At 46.0% G+C, this 16963-nt stretch overlaps 1 long non-coding RNA gene across 1 annotated transcript; it reads right to left on the bottom strand.

Moving 5' to 3' along the window:
- Window positions 1–4567: 4567 nt before the first annotated feature.
- On the bottom strand, window positions 4568–16119 carry LOC114813191. The gene is made up of 3 exons (XR_003760859.1): window positions 16025–16119; window positions 10999–11158; window positions 4568–4624 (listed from the first exon to the last, which is right to left on the bottom strand). It is a non-coding gene; the product is annotated as an uncharacterized LOC114813191 (long non-coding RNA).
- Between the last annotated feature and the right edge of the window lie 844 nt (window positions 16120–16963).

The following is a 16963-nucleotide window of genomic DNA, read 5'->3' as shown; positions in this document are numbered from 1 at the left end:
CTGCCCATCTGATGCAGATTGGAAGAGGCCCGGACTTAGTTCTGGGTCTAATTTCTGGCCCTGGATCTCTCAGATAGATGGCTCAGACAGAAAGAGACAGGCCTGTCTCCCTGCACAAGCCCCTACCAGGTCATGACAAATAGCTGGATCGCTGTCCATAGAGATGGTTTTCCTTCCTTTAGGGAAGGAACCTTCGGGAAAATCCATAATGGAAATAAAAGACCTGGTGCAAGTTCCTGCTTTATGGTACCACGATGGTTATTTTCATTTAAGTATGCATTACTGAGTGTCCTCAGCAAGAGGGGTCTACTAATATCTCGGATTAATCAAGCACTTCTATTCTCTCCAAAGCACTTGTTTTACTAATGTTATTTTATCCTTCTAGATTGTAAGATTTCAGAGGACAAGGATCATATCTACCAACTCTACTGTACTCTCCTGAGTGCCTAGTACAGTGCTCTGCACACTGTAAGTGCTCAATAAATAAGATTGATTGATTGATCTACTCACTTGGCAGGTAAGTGACTCTGAATGTGAAGGAATTCTCTTCCCCTAAATCCCCCACTCCCACCCCCTCCTCGGAAGCTGACCTCCCTCCCCTTTCTCTCACCCTGCCCTCCAGGAATTTCCCATAGCTTCTAGGAAAGGGACCACCAAGACAACGGATGTAGCTAGAACATCTGGAACAGCCTTTATAGGCAGCTGGCCAAAAAGCATCCAGATTGTTCTCTAACTTTGCAAGAGCTGGTGGTTTTTTTAATGACTGGTGTCTTTAATTTCTTTGAACAGTGAAAGTCTTCTTCAGGAAGTAAAGGTTTTCTTACAAAAACCCTTCTCTAAAGCTTTTAAACATGTCATTAAACCTAATGGTCTATTTTTAATTAAAGGACAAATATAATACATTTTGAAGTCTATTTAGATATATCACAATTCTTGTAAATTCCAATTGACTTGAAGAAAAGAGTTTGGAAAGGTAGGCATATTTCTTTAAGAATCCAGTTTGTTGGAGTGGAGAAGTCACATCTTTGAAAAGAGTAGGAAACAGCCTCAAATGAAGGAGGTTAGAAATCAAGGGAGAGAGTGCCTGACTGACATTTTCAATGAAAGAAAATGGCCCAAATGTAGTTTCGGTGAGAGTGTCGACAGATTTTCTCATCGTGTCTACCTATTCTATCGCATGTGCCCAATCGGTACAGTGGTCTGCACACACTAAGTGCCCAATAGGGCTTCTCAGCCCCGTGGCCGGGTGGAAAGAACACGGGCCTGGGAATCAGAAAGCCTGGGTTCAAATCCTAGCTCTTCCACTCGCCTGCTGTGTGACCGAGAGCAAGTCACTTCAGTTCTCCGTGTCTCGGTTTCCTCGTTTGTAAAATGGGGATTCAATACTTGTTCTCCCTCCCTTTTAGACTGCGGGCCCCATGTGGGACAAGGACTGTGTCCAATCTGATTATCTTGTATCTTTCCCGGGGCTAATACAGTGCTTAGTAAATACCATTGTTATTATGACTGATATTAGTAGTATCATCATCACTATTATTATAAAGAACACTGTATGTATTTCTGGTGCTGCAGCGCTTTTGCTTTTTGAGCTTAGACAACTCATTTCAACTCAACTAGCTCCATCCCATTATCTGTAAGGCAGGAGATAAGACCACTTTCTGCTTTTCCCCTTTGTCGGGCAGGAGAATTCACAAGTTCGGGTCTCCGGGATCATCAGTGGTTCAAGTGAAAAATTTCCAGCATGAGAATGAGAATGCCTGAATCATTTTCCTCCACCTTTTTGCCCCTGATACGCTGCCGACTCCCCATATCTGGGCCCAAGGAAAGAAGATGGGAGGGTGTGTTGTTCGATCCCTCCTGGGGACCTGCCCTTTTTAATCATTCCTTGCACAGCTGTAATTATAGAAATATGTGCTGACTCCTTCATAATCCTCTCCTTTACAGATCTTCCTCTGAAACGTTCCAACTGGCCTGCCGACAGTACTTAGCATTTTTCCTTTCAGAGGACCGTGCTTGAGTAGGGAATATGTCTACCAACTCCGTTAGAGCGTGCTCTTCCAAGCGCTTAGTACGGCGTTCTGCACACAGGGAGCGCTCAGTAAATACGATCGACTGACTGAGCACTCAAACCCCGGAATGGGGAGCCTGGAGCCTAAGCAACACTATTCAATCGTGGAGTTAGTGCCACCACTAGCGATGCAGGTAGGGAGTCTCCTCTATGGAAATCCATAAGACAGTCAGCTATGCCATTGCTCAGTTCGGTGAAAGCGCTTAGTACAGTGTAAGTGCTTAGTACAGTGCTCCGCACAGAGTAGGCACTCAATAAATACCAGCGATCGATTGATCGGTCGACCCAGCTCTGTGTTCTGTCTTTGAGAGTGTATGTTTATAGGTACTGAACAGCATCCGTCTTCCTTGACCTCCAGTGGTTGCCCATCAACCTCCGCACGAAACAAAAACTTCTCAATCTGGGCTTCAAGGCTGTCCATCCCCTTGCCCCCTCCTACCTCTCCTCCCTTCTCTCTTTCCACCGCCCACCCGGCACGCTCCGCTCCTCTGCCGCCCACCTCCTCACCGTCCCCCGTTCCCGCCTATCCCGCCGTCGACCCCTGGGCCACGCCCTCTCTCGGTCCTGGAATGCCCTTCCTCCTCACCTCTGACAAACTAATTTTCTTCCCCTCTTCAAAACCCTACTGAGAGCTCACCTCCTCCAAGAGGCCTTCCCAGACTGAGCTTCCCCTCTTCCCTCTGCTCCCCCTCTATCCCCCCTTCACCTCCCCTCAGCTAAGCCCCCTTTTCCCCCCCTTTCTCTCTGCTCCTCCCCCTCTCCCTTCCCCTCAGCACTGTGCTCGTCCCCTTCAATTGTATATATTTTTTATTACCCTATTTATTTTGTTTAAGAGATGTACATCCCCTTGATTCTATTTATTGCTACTGTTTTTGTCTGTCTCCCCCGATTAGACTGTAAGCCCGTCAATGAGCAGGGACTGTCTCTATCTGTTGCCGATTTGTACATTCCTTACAGTGCTCTGCACATAGTAAGCGCTCAATAAATACTATTGAATGATTGAATGATTGAATTTATTCTTATGTTCTAGGGAGGTACTGCCCGACACCCTAACTTCTTCCTCCGCCTCTCTGTGCTTCCCTCCAGTAACCCATTACGGAGTCTTATCCACGAATTTATCCTAACCCCCTCCTGGCTCTAATGCTATTTTCTGCCTCCACAACTTGCAGAGGAAGCGAATGTGCATAATAATTATTGTTGAGAACATCAGTTCACTCCCACCTGGCCCTAGAAGTACCTTCAGATAAGAATGTGCGTGTTTCACTGCCCTTCTAAATGACTCCCAGGCCTGTAGCATCCTGCAGATTCATTTCTGTACTTGAGGAAACTGCTCTCGTTTGCATAGACTTCCTGCCGGTGAACACCTGGAGGCAATCACCACTAAGCAACACGCAAACTTTAGGATGAGAGTTTCACTGTCTGACTCTGAATCGAGCTGGCTGGGAGGAAAAAGTACGCCCCGCACGCCTAGTCTTTCCAATGCCGACTTCTGGAATGATCGTCTTTTCCAAATGGTTCAGCAAAATGTAAAGTGACTCACTGGGCTACCAGGAAGAGAGGGTAAATTGGTCTATTATCATTTAATATTTTTTTCCCCCACCCATGAAAATGTGGCACGTGTGGTATGCACATCGATCTACGTTTCTGGGCATTTGCCAAAATGCCTTTTGGAGAACATTAGACAGGAAATTGATGCCACGGGGCAAAGAGTCATTCTTCTCGTCTCATTTTACAAAACAAGTCCAGATTTGCTGCGGCTAGACTAACTTCCTGCAGCGTGCCGTGGCTTACTCTTGTTTTACCCCAGCCGAAAAAATAAGTTCTCTGTTTCAATTTGGAGGGTGTTGCAGATGACTAAATGCAATGACAAAAAGAAATGGTCTGAAAATTGGTATTTGAAAGCTTATAAAGGCCCCGATTTCCAAGTTCATTTGAAGTTTTTTAGCTTTGTGAAGATCAGTTTGAATTACATAAGTGTTACTTCAGTTTATTTCAAACAGGCCTCTTGTCTGCAATTAAATATAAAGATCCTGAAAAAATGAATAAAGGTACTCTGCCACTTGTCAGCTGTGTGACTGTGGGCAAGTCACTTCACTTCTCTGTGCCTCAGTTCCCTCATCTGTAAAATGGGGATTAAGACTGTGAGCCCCACGTGGGACAACCTGATTCGCCTGTGTCTACCCCAGCGCTTAGAACAGTGCTCTGCACATAATAAGCGCTTAACAAATACCAACATTATTAGTTATATTATTATTACTAGGCGCAAACCGAAACATTTTTTTCTCAAGTAAATCATCCCTCTTTAATCTACCCTTTGAGTGAGTTTACAAAGGAAAGGCAAAAGAAGAACCTGGAATCAGTTTTTCCAAACTTTTAAATTTTCAATCCTGAGAAACTAAGGAAGGGTGAGGAAAATCTTGTAATGAATAGCAAGTAGATTGCTACTGGAAAGTCAAAAAGGAAACAGTAACTAAAATGTGGTTTATCTGAGTGAGTCTACCAGAAAAGATGATCGGCTGAGGGGAGGACGGGAAGGAAGGTTTCCAGCACTCAGTACTGGGGAAAGGAGATGAAAAGTAAGGTATTAAAAATTGATCATGATAAGACCATTATGCTGATTCTTGAGATGGTCAAAGACTATGAGGTGTTCTGAGAGCAGCGTGGTCGAGAAGCACTCTGGCCTAGTGGGTCTGGAAGTCAGGTGACGTGTTCAGTACCAAGTCCGTCACTGTGTGCCATTGGGCAAGCCACTTCACTTCTCCGGGCTCCATTTACCTCATCTGTAAAATGGGGATTGAGACTGTGAGCTCCCCGTGGGCTATGGACTCCATCCAACCATTAAGACTGTGAGCCCCATGTGGGATATGGCCTCCATCCAACCTGATTAGCTTGTATCTGCCCCAGCATTTAGCAGAGAGACTGGCACATAGTAAGCACTTTACAGATACCATTATAAAAGTCACCTTCGGTACTAGCTACTGGGAGAGCACTGGGTCAGATGAAATTCTAATAATAATAACAATAGTTGCATGGATTAAGCATTTACTATGTGCCACACAATCACATCACACAGTCCCTGTCCCAACATGGAGCTCATGGTCTAAATGGGAGAGATAACCGGTATTTAATCCCCATTTTACAGATGACCAAACTGAGCTGCAGAGAAATTAAGGGCTTTGTCCAAGGGTCCACGTGGGGCTCACAGTCTAGAGAAGCAGCGTGGCTCAGTGGAAAGAGCACGGGCTTTGGAGTCAGAAGTCATGAGTTCGAATCCCAGCTCTGCCACTTGTCAGCTGTGTGACTGTGGGCAAGTCACTTCACTTCTCTGGGCCTCAGTTACCTCATCTGTAAAATGGGGATGAAGACTGTGAGCCCCACGTGGGACATCCTGATTCCCCTGGGTCTACCCCAGCGCTTAGAACAGTGCTCGGCACATAGTAAGCGCTTAACAAATACCAACATTATTATTATTATTATGATAATCCCCCTTTTCCAGATGAGGTAACTGAGGCACAGAGAAGTGAAGTGACTTGCCCAAAGTCACACAGCTGATAAGTGGAGGAGCCGGGATTAGAACTCCCAACCTCTGACTCCCAAGCCCGGGCTCTTTCCACTAAGCCATGCTGCTTCTCGTAGTTTAGCACTTACTATGTGCCAGGCTGAACGCTGGGGTGGATACAAACCAATTGGGTCAGTACAGTGCAGCTATGCAAATCCAGGTGGATCAGGACCGGACCTGATTCCAATGCTATGTAAGAAAATCGAGAAATGACAGAGATCGGCAGTGCGTCACCCCTTGGGTAAACTATTAAGCCCGCCAATCACTCCTGCGCTCCCTAAACCCTGGCTCTGATTCTGTAAACTTTTTCTTGGTTCCTGGATGGAGGAGTGTAATAATAATAATTGGGGTATTTGTTAAGCACTCACTGTGTGGCAGGCACTGTTCTAAGTGCCAGGGTAGATGCAAGATAATCAGACTGAACGCAGTCCTTGTACCACACAGGTCTCACAGTCTTAATCCTATTTTACAGATTTAGGGAACTGGGGCACTGAGAAGTTAAGTGACTTGCCCAAGGTCACACAGCATACAAAGAGTGGAATCAAGATTAGAACCCAGGTCGCCCTGACTCCCAGGCCCATGCTCTATCCACTAGACCTTGCTCCTTATATCCTTCTCTCTCTTCACTGGCATGGAGGCACTCAGTCAGTCAGTCAATCAGTGGTATTTATTGAGCGCTTCCTGTGTGCAGAGCACTGTCCTAAGCACTTGGGAGAGGGCAATATAACAATAAACAGACACATTCCCTCCCCACAACAAGCTCTGTCTCCTCCTACGTATCTCCATTCCTCTCCCACTACATCCCAGCTGGCATGCTTCGCCCGTCTCCCATTTCTCGGGCTGCTGAACTCCTGCTCGCCCTTCCCCTACGGCCCAGAACTCCTTCCTCCTTCCTCTTCAGCAGAGCCCTGCTGTCCCCACCTTTCGGGCCTTCAGAAATCACATCTCCCCCAGGAGGCCTTCCCTGATTCATCTCAGTTACATGACACCCCCCGAATCTCCTCCAAGAGGCCTTCTCTAAGCAGCGTGGCGTAGTGGATTGAGCACGGGCCCGGGAGTCAGAAGGTCGTGGGTTCTAATCCCAGCTCTGCCACGTGTCTGCTGTGTGAACTTGGGCAAGTCACTTTACTTCTCTGGGCCTCAGTTACCTCATCTGGAAAATGGGGATCGAGACTGTGAGCCCCACATGGGACAGGGACTGTGTCCAACTTGATTTGCTTGCATCCACCCCAGTGCTTGGTACGGTGCCTGGCACTTAGTAAGTGCTTAACAAATACCATTATTAGTATTATTATTAAGCCCCCCCTTTCCTCTTCTCCCACTCTCTTCTACGCACCCTGACCTTTGTTCTTCCCCGCTCTGAGCCCCACAGCACTAATGTTCATATCTGTAATTTATTTATTTATTTTTATCCATGTCTTTCTCCCCCACTCTAGACTGTAAGTTCCTTGTGAGCTGGGAATGTGTCTGTTTATTGTTGTATTGTACACTCCCAAGTGCGTAGTACAGTGTTTTACACACAGTAAATAATAAATAATAATAATAATAAATAATGAATGTGATTGAATGAATGAATGACTCTTCTCCCCACCTTATTTCCCCCCATACTGCCACTTTGGCACATTTAAATCAACTAAGTTCTTCTACCACCCAGGATAGCGCATATGCAAATATCTTTAAACTCTGTTGCTTTCCCCTCAGCTCCTTGAGGGCCGGGATCTTTTCTACCTGACGTTATTGTACTTCCCCAAGTGCTTAGAACAGTGATTTGCACAGAGTAATCACTCAATACTCAATACCCTTAAGCATTCAGTCCCACAGCACATAATTGCACGTCCTTATACTCTACTATTTCCCCTATCTGTAATGTATTTTAATGTCTGCCTCCCCATGATAGACTGTAAGCTCTTTGAGGGCAGGGTTCTCATCTATGAACTCTGTTATATTGTACTTTCCCAAGAACTTAGTACGGTGCTCTGCATTCAGTTGGTGCTCAATAAATGCCATTGATTGATCAATAAAATGATTGAGTGATTGAGAGAGGTAGACCCACATAACCCACACCACTTTGGAATTCTGTAGGCATCTGCTGGGTTGAGGTGCAGCTCCCAAGACCCGTACCTGAATGCTTTCATCGGGAGCCCAAAATAGAACCGCTAGCTCCGAGGAGTTACCGTCTGCCGGAGGGCCAGGTGGCAATGGAGGTAAGTGGGTAGCGTGGACATTCGTTCTGTTTCATCCGGACTGTCCGGTCTTCAGCTGGTTTATCCCCTGACCGGGTCAGCTGAAGCACTGGTTGCCCTCATGTCCAGCATTTTTAGTTGGATTTCTTAGGCTCCTTCTACCTCAGCCCTGTGACCGAGACCCTGGGCCTGGCTGGGTTGGCCCCTTGTTCAGTGGGATGTGGGAGGGGAAACAAAGCAGGGGGCCAGGAGTCTCCCCCACCAGAAAAATGTTCTAGGTTTTTCTTTTTCTGTTTTACGGTATTTGTCCACCTTCATAACATCGCTAAACTCTGCCCCTTCCTCTCCATCCCAGCTGCTCCCACGATAATCCAAGCACTTAACCCCTCCCTCCTGATTACTGTATCAGTCTCCTTGCTGACCTCCCTGCCTTCTGTCTCTCCCCCCTCCAGTCCATACTTCAATCTGCTGCCCAGATCATTTTCCTACTAAAACTTTCAGACCATGTTTCCCCGCTCCTCAAGAAACTCCAGTGGCTGCCCATCCACGTCCTCATTAAACAAAAACTCCTCGTCATTGGCTTGAAAGCACTCAACCACCTTGCCCCCTCCCAACTCACCTCGCCATTCTCCTACTACGACCTACTCCTCATACTTCACTCCTCTAATGTTAACCTTCTCATCGGACCTCAGTCTCGTCTATCTCGCCGCTGACCTCTCGCCCGCGTCCTGCCTCTGGCCTGGAATGCCCTCCCTCCTCAAATCCGACAATTACTCTCCTGGTCTTCAGGGACTTACTGAAGGCATATCTCCTCCGAAGGCCTTCCCTGAATAAGCCCTCCTTTCCTCGTCTCCCATTCCCTTCTGCACTGCCCTGACTTGCTCCCTTTAATTAATTCCCCTCCCAACCCCACAGCACTTATGTGCATACCTGTAATTTATTCATTTATTTATTTATATTGTTGTCTGTCTCCCCCTCTAGACTGGAAGCTCGATGTGGGCAGGTAATGTGTCTGTTTATTGTTATATCGTACTCTACCAAGCCATCAGTGCAGTGCTTTGCACACAGTAAGCACTCCATACATACGACTGAATGAATGATTGAACAGATGAATACCAGGCACTGTTCTAAGTGTTGGGGTAAATACAAGTTAATCATGTTGGACACCACCCCTGTCCCACATGGCACTCACAGTCTTAATCCCAGTTTTACAGATGAGGTAACTGAGGCACTGAGACGTGAAGTAACAATAACAATAGTGATAATAACAATTGTGGTATTTGTCAAGTGCTTACTGTGTGCCAGACACTGTTCTAAGCACTAGGGTAGATACAAGGTAATTAGGGTGGACACAGTCTGTGTCCCCCATTGGCCTCAGAGTTTTAATCACCATTTTACAGATGAGGTAACTGAGGCCCAGGGAAGTTAAGTGACTTGCCCAAGGTCACGCAGCAAACAAGTGGCAGAGTGGGATTAGAACTCAGGTTCTCTGATTCCCAGGCCTGTGCTTTATTGACTAGGACATGGTATTTCTCTGTTTCTTCACCTTTTATCTTGGTTAGCCAAACAGCATATTTCTTTCTCCTTTTCCTCTTTGGGCTAAAACAAAAATCAATCTTTGCCAGCTGAGGTGCTAAATTCAATCATGCTCCTCTGCCCTCACCCAGCCTACTCAGAGGTTTGCTCATCTTTCGCATTCACTCAACTGTGCCCCAAGTGTATTCTTTAATTTCTGGAAGGGGTTGTTTACCAGAGGCCTTCGAGAGTTATTAATAATAATAATGGTTTTGTTAAGCACTTATTATGTGTCAAGCACTGTTCTAAGCCCTGGAGTAGATACAAGATCATCAGGTTGGACACGGTCCCTTTCCCACATAGGACTCTCGGTTACGGAAGTGGATAGAGCACGGGCCTGGGAGTCAGAAGGTCATGGGTTCTAATCCTGCCTCTGCCACCCGTCTACTGTGTGACCTTGGGCAAATCATTTCACTTCTCTGGGCCTCAGTTACCTCATCTGTGAAATGGGGATCGAGACTGTGAGCCCCACTTGGGACAGGGACTGTGTCCAACCCAATTTGCTTGAATCCATCCCAGAGCTTGGTACAGTGGCTGGCACATAGCGCTTAACAAATAATGTAATCATTATTAATATTAATCCCCATTTTACAAATGAGGTAACTGAGGTCCAGAGAAGTTATGTGACTTAATAATAATAATGTTGGTATTTGTTAAGCGCTTACTATGTGCAGAGCACTGTTCTAAGCGCTGGGGTAGACACAAGGGAATCAGGTGGTCCCACGTGGGGCTCACAGTCTTAATACCCATTTTACAGATGAGGTAACTGAGGCCCAGAGAAGTGAAGTGACTTGCCCACAGTCACACAGCTGACAAGTGGCAGAGCCGGGATTCAAACCCATGACCTCTGACTCCAAAGCCCGTGCTCTTTCCACTGAGCCACGTTGCTTCTCATAAGACTTGCCCAAGGTCATGCAGCAGACAAGTAGCAGAGCCAGGATTAGAACCCATATCCTTCTGATTCACAAGCCCCTGCTTTTATCCACTAGGCCATGCTGCTTCTGGATGTAACTTTGGGAGGAGTTTTAAAATGGGGGAATCAAGCATATTTTCTTATACCATAAGTACAAAACTACTTTTAAAAACATGTGTTTCCACAAATGGACTAAAGGCAATGCTTTTATTTCAAATTTAATTAAATGTAGCCTAAATTAGAGTTAACATCCAGCAGCACTGACCTCTCTCTGCAGGTAGGCTTTTATTTGTGATAGTTAACATTCATAGTGTTCTAACTAGGTCTCAGGCACTTAACAGAGCCCAGCATTTGTTATAGTCCACTTCCAGTGTTGTGACAATCTAAATTTTTACTGATGATAAAAACTCAGCCACATAAATATTATTGAAAATGAAGGTAGTTCTGTTTTCTAAAGAGGATTAACTATCCGTACATGAACCTACAAATAGGACAACTGGATCTTGGGCCATTCAATTATTAGCTGCCCAATCAGCAACAAGATTATAAATCCACTTACTTTAAGGCTGAATTGGCTTGCCAGACAACCTAAAAGGAAAACGTTCTCTTCATAATACAGTTCCGCGCAATTGGCCACCTACTTTCAGGTTTATTTTTCTTCCTTTAAGACTGTAATTACGTACCGGTGTGAGCAACTTACTGAGGAAATTAGAGTTGGTCCATTTCAGTTGGATGAGTTCTATGGTCTCCAATAAATTTGAATTTTTACAAAGAGAACTGGTTGCGATTGGGTTCCAGCCATGATTCAGCTAAGACGAGTTGCAATTCTCCAAAGCTGAGGGCAGCGGTGTGCCTGAAACCTACAAGGCATTATTAGAGATGATTAAGATCAGTTTGGGTAACTGATGAGGTAACTTGAAGCTACTCGTGTATATTAAGCAATCCATTTCCAATTCCCCAACCAAGATGCCAAGGACAGACCCTTCCCCCCGGGGGCTCCCAATGTCCAGTTTAGCCAACATATCCTGGTTCCTGCCCCATCTCCAAACACTCAGTACAATGCTCTCCACACAGTAAGTGCTCAATAAATACGATTAAATGAATCTTGTATGTCTTTCCACCCAGATGACTTTCCTGAAAGAAAGCACAGACATGAAGGGTAAAGGTAGAAGATGTCCCCATTTCACACAACAGAACAGTTCCTCCTTCAGGCAGTCTTGGCTTAGTGCTCCCTCAGTCAGCATTTTAGGCAAGAATTTAGGAAGGGTGTCAATCCTCCCCCTCTCCCTCCCTCTTTACTGTTGACAAAATCCATTAGAAGTGCTTAGCACGGTGCTCTTACACAGAGTAAGTGCTCAATGAGAAGCAACATGGCTTGGTGGAAACAGCACGGGCTTGGGAGTCAGGGGATGTGGGTTCTAATCCCACCTATGCCACTTGTCTGCTGTGTGAGCTCGGGCAAGTCACTTAACTTCTCTGTGCCTCAGTTATCCCATCCGTAAAATGGGAATTAAAAGTGTGAGACCCATGTGGCACAACCTGATTACCCTGAATCTACCCCAGTGCTTAGAACAGTGCTTGGCACATAGTAAGCACTTAACAAATACCATAATTATTATTATTATAAATATGACTGATTGAATAAATTAGATTGTCAGCCCCTTAAGCATTGGTGAAGTTTGTTTCACTTCTGTCGTTCTCCTCCTCTAGACTGTAGGTTCCTTGAGGGCAGGGAACGTCTCTGCTAACTCTGTTGGATTGGACTTTCTCTAGCACTTTGTACAGTACTCTGCATACAGTAAGCACTCAGTATATCCCAGTGATTAATCAATGATCTTCCAAGGGCTGGATACAGTGCTCAGCATTCAACAGATGCTCAATAAGTATCACTGATCGATAAACTGACTGATTGATTGACCCCATTTCAGTACGTCTGCGTGACAGTATTATGAAAACCTTCAAGATGTAGGCAACAAGCTATATTAATGTCTTTATCTCCCCCTCTAGACTGTAAGCTCCTTGTAGGTAGGAAACTTGCCCCCTCCTACATCATCTTGTCATTTTCCTTCTATAACACAGCACACACAATTCACTCCTCTAATGTTAACCTCCTCGTGCCTCTCTCGGCTATCTCGCCTCCTACCCCTCACCCACATCCTGCTTCTGGCCTGGAACGCCCTCCCCCCTCAAATCTGACAGACAATTACTGATCCTCCCCCTTCAAGACCTTATTGAAGGCACATTTCCTCCAAGAGGCCTTTCCAGACTAAGTCCTTCCTTTCCTCTTCTCTCACTCCATTCTGCATCGCCCTGACTTGCTCCCTTTGTTCTCCCCCCATCCCAGCCCCACAGCACTTATCTATATATCTGTAATTTATTTTATGGAAGTCTGTGTTTCCCCCTCTAGACTGTAAGCTCGTTATGGGCAGGGAATGTGCCGTTCATTGTTGTATTCTCTCCCAAGTGCTTAGTACAGTGCTCTGCAGACAGTAAGCACTCTATAAATATGAACAAATGAATGAATAAATGAACATCTACCACCTCTGTTTTACTGTACTCTTCTATGCACTTAGTACAGTGCTCTGAGCACAATAAGCGTTCAATAAATACAGTTGAGTGATGGATGAGGAGAGGAGGTTCTGTAGACCTGAAAAAAGGAAGCAGGGCTGAGTTGGAGGATAGTGGCCTGCCCCTCAGAACTCCAGTAACTAGGACTGGGAGGAGAGGGGAACTTGATTCACAAGCAGGGACTAAGGAAGAGAAAGAGTCAGGTCTTTCAGCTCTTCCTCTTCTCCCTTTCTCCTTTCTTTCCTTCCTCCTTGTCCCACTGGTCATCCACAGAGCAGATGTTCTGAATGAAACAGGGTTCACCCTGTGGTATTTTCAAATATCAGTTGCAGGTCCGTGACCGTAAACAGGTCTGGTTATACATTAGAAATTCAACAAACCTTATTCCAAGTCTTCGCACTCCATTTCAGTTGTCCAGCTTAAATTAAAGTCTTATTGAAGGCACATCTCCTCCAAGAGACCTTCCCTGATTAAGCACCTTATTTCCTTTTTCCACTCCCTCGCCCTGATTTTCTCCCTTTATTCACCCCTCCCTCAACCCCACGGCATTCATGTACATATCCGTAATTTATTTATTCATATTAATGTCTGTCTCCCCCTATAGACTGTGAGCTCGTTGTAGACAGGGAATGAATCTACCAACTCTGTTACATTGTACTCTTGCAAGCATTTAGTATACAGTGCTCCACACACAGTAAGGACTCAATAGATACAATTGATCGATTGATATTGTCCTGGGAGAATGGGCAAATGGCTCTCTGCAAGGTAAAGTTAGTTTTCTGCATTTCATCTAAGAACAGGAGCCTGACATGTCTGACATGTCAACTGCCTTTACCCTTCCCCAGAGGTATCTTCATTCCCAACACGTCTCTCTTCTGCGCAACTCAGTTAGCATCTGTTGAGAACCCAAGATCCCATCACCACCTTCCTGGTACCTGTGATGCTGAAATCGAGCCCAAATGAGAGGCTTTAAGGGCTGCGGCTGTGGCTCCAGACTAAGAAGAGGACACAAACTGCTGCTTTAGATGCCAATCAGGTGCCACCTGACCCTTACCTACGTGGCCAAAATGTGGAGCTTTATAAAGATGGCACCTGAAATAGAGCTTCCCAAAATGGCCTCCACACATGTGAGGTGTTGGACGGAGTGTGGGGGTTAGGGGACAACGATTCCCTCCCCCTCCTTCTGGCACTGTGCATGTGTGGTGCCCATTTTGCTCCGAAAAGGAGATGGCGGCTGATGGAGAAACAGGACTGGGAGACCATGTGGGGCCATTTGCTTGGAGCTGAGCTTCAGCTCCAGGGATGAGGCAGCCCATGGCAAGGCAGGGCAGCCTGGTGGCTGCCTTATCCCCAGCAGCCAACGTGGCTGGCCGTTAAAGGAAGTCGGGAAGCAAGGACTGACCGTGGGCTCCCTTCAACCTCCCCTTCCAATTCTGTATGGTCGTGTGGGCCTTTTACCAAGAGCTAGGTTTGGATTTTTGCTTTCTTGCTCCTTCATTCTCTTGTCTTGTCCCTGGGACGACCATCAGCCTCCTCACTGATCACTCTGACTCCAATCTTTTCCCTCTAGAGTTCATACTTCACTTTATCACCCGTATCAGCTTTCTAGAACATCATTCTTCACGTCTTAAAAACCCTCCAGTGGTTTCCATTCCTCTCCGCATTAAGCAGAAATTTCTGACCATTGACTTCAAGGCACTCCATCAGCTCTTTTCCCCTACTTATCCACTCTCTTTCCCAATTACACCTCAGCTCACACTTTTCATTCTTCTCAAGCCAACCTTTTCATTTTGCTCCATTCTCTTCTCTCGCTCCACAGACCTCTTGCTCACGCCCTCCCCTTGCCTTGATTCTACAGTTGAGTAGAGTATGGACTGGAGTGGAAAGACACAGGAGGCAAGGAGGTCAGCAAGGAGGCTGATAGAATAATCAATGCAGGATAGGATAAGTGCTTGCATTAATGAGGCAGCAGTTTGGATGGAGAGGAAGGGGAAGATTTTAGTGATGTTGTCAAGGTAGAACTGGCAGGATTTCGTGATGACTTGAATAGGTGGGTTGAATGAAAGAGAGGAGTCAAGGATAATGCCAAGGTTATTGGCTTGTGAGACAGGAAGGATGTTGGTGTCATCGACAGTGATGGGAAAGTGAGCCAGAGGACAGCGTTTAGGTGGAAGATAAGAAGATCACTTTTAGCCATATTAAGTTGGAGGTGATAGAAGGTTATCCTCCTTTAAGAGAGGGAGCGAGCTCAGGGCTGGAGATGTAGATTTGGATATCATCTGCATAGAGGTGGTAATTGAAGCTAAGAGAGTGAATGAGTTCTCCAAGGGAGTGGGTGTAGGGGAAAATAGAAGGGGACTCAGAACTGAGCCTTGAGTGACCCCCCCCCCCCCCAGTTAGGGGTGGGAAGCAGAGGAGGAGCCAGACAAAGAGATTGAGAGTGAGCAGTCAGAGAGATAAGAGATAAATGGAAGGGGAGGGAGTTCCAGGCTAGCGGGAGGAGATGGGAAAAGGTCGGTAGCCAGATAGTTGAGATTAGGGCACAGTGAGTAAACTGGTACTAGGGGAGTGAGGTGTGCGGGCTGGGCTGTAATAGGAGATCAGCGAGGTGAGGTAGGATAGGATGAGCTGATTGAGTGCTTTAAAGCCAACGGTAAGGAGTGTCTGTTTTGAGCGCTCCGCACACAATATGATCTCGATAAATACCACTGATTATCCGACTGATTTGATACCCGCTCTCTTTCTGTGCCATATCAGACCCGGGTTCAGTTCCATTGCCATCTCAGTTGAAATTAATCTGTTGGATTCAGCGCCTACCTGCATGAAACCACTTTGTACAATTCGGCAAGTCAGGAGAGGAGGCGAGGGCTTCGGTTTCATCACCCTCACCCCAGAACTAGCTATTTTTTTTTAACATACCCCAGAGCTAAAGAAAGCTCACACCGCTTTGCAAATGTCACCTTGTCCCGAACGTGCATCCGTTGGACCCAGTTTGCAGGTAACAAAGAAACGTCTGTTTCCACCCTGCCGCAGTGAGTTTACTCAGGATTTGTCAGAAAGAGAAAAGGCATTCATCCTGCTAAATGGTTCGCTCTCTGTCAGGCGGCCAGTTTCTCCCATTGCTTTTCTAAGTGTCTGCAAGGCCATTTTAAAAATACCTCTATTTGTGAGTCCTCGGGAGACCAAAGAAAACCCGCAGCTTTCATCAAGGCTGGCTATTTGGCATCTCGGTTTTCAGAAAACTCTTAGCCTGCCACGGAAGGAACCATCCGTTGACTGGCTGCAGCAAACCTCAAAGAAACCGAGCTGATGCTCCCTCACCCCACTGAGGTGAAACGAGCCCTCAGAAGGGGGGAAATGTGCCCAAGCGATTAACCCTCTGTTCTCCACGCTAAGGGGAAGCAGCAGGGATTCGCTCGACTGGGAGAGACTGGGACTGTTTTGAAGGTTAACTGGAGTTCACTAATCAGCTCTCCCCACATTTGGCTGCCTCAGCACTTTAGAGCTCGCGTTAGAAATTCGAAGTGATGAAAACCAAACAGGAATGTTCAGTAGGGGCAGCTGGTCACCATTATGAAAGCAGATTTCCACCAGCATTGTTTTCTGGACTATTTCAAGTGGTGAATGTCTTGTAATGTTCAACCGAGGCTATAAATCACCCAGTAGGCCATGGTACAATGTGCTGTATGTTTTAAATACAAAACTGTATTTGTTATTTATCTGGGATGTCGCTTTCGGTCTTTCTTCGTGATACAGAGCTTCTTTTATTATTATTTTCATTAGGTTTATAGGACCCTAAAATGCCATGAAAGTCTCTCAGTAGTGCCTTTTTAAAAAGAAGTACATGTAATTCTGTTCAAAGTGCTGAGACTACACTGCTCATTCTGAAACTATCATACGTTCTAGAAACTGACCTGGCCTAGCAGAAAGAGCCCAGGACAGGAGGTAAGGAGAGCCGAGCTCGGGAGGCTCTGCCACTTGCTTGCTGTGTGACTTTGGGCAAGTCACTTAACTTCTCTGTACCTCAGTTTCCCCATCTGTAAAATGGGGGTTAAATATCTGTTCTCCTTCCCCCTTAGACTAGGAGACCCATGTGG

The sequence above is a fragment of the Ornithorhynchus anatinus genome, chromosome 1 (assembly GCF_004115215.2).
Source record: "Ornithorhynchus anatinus isolate Pmale09 chromosome 1, mOrnAna1.pri.v4, whole genome shotgun sequence".
In the NCBI taxonomy this organism is placed as follows: Eukaryota; Metazoa; Chordata; class Mammalia; order Monotremata; family Ornithorhynchidae; genus Ornithorhynchus; species Ornithorhynchus anatinus.
This window is presented reverse-complemented; position numbering and strand designations above follow the sequence as displayed.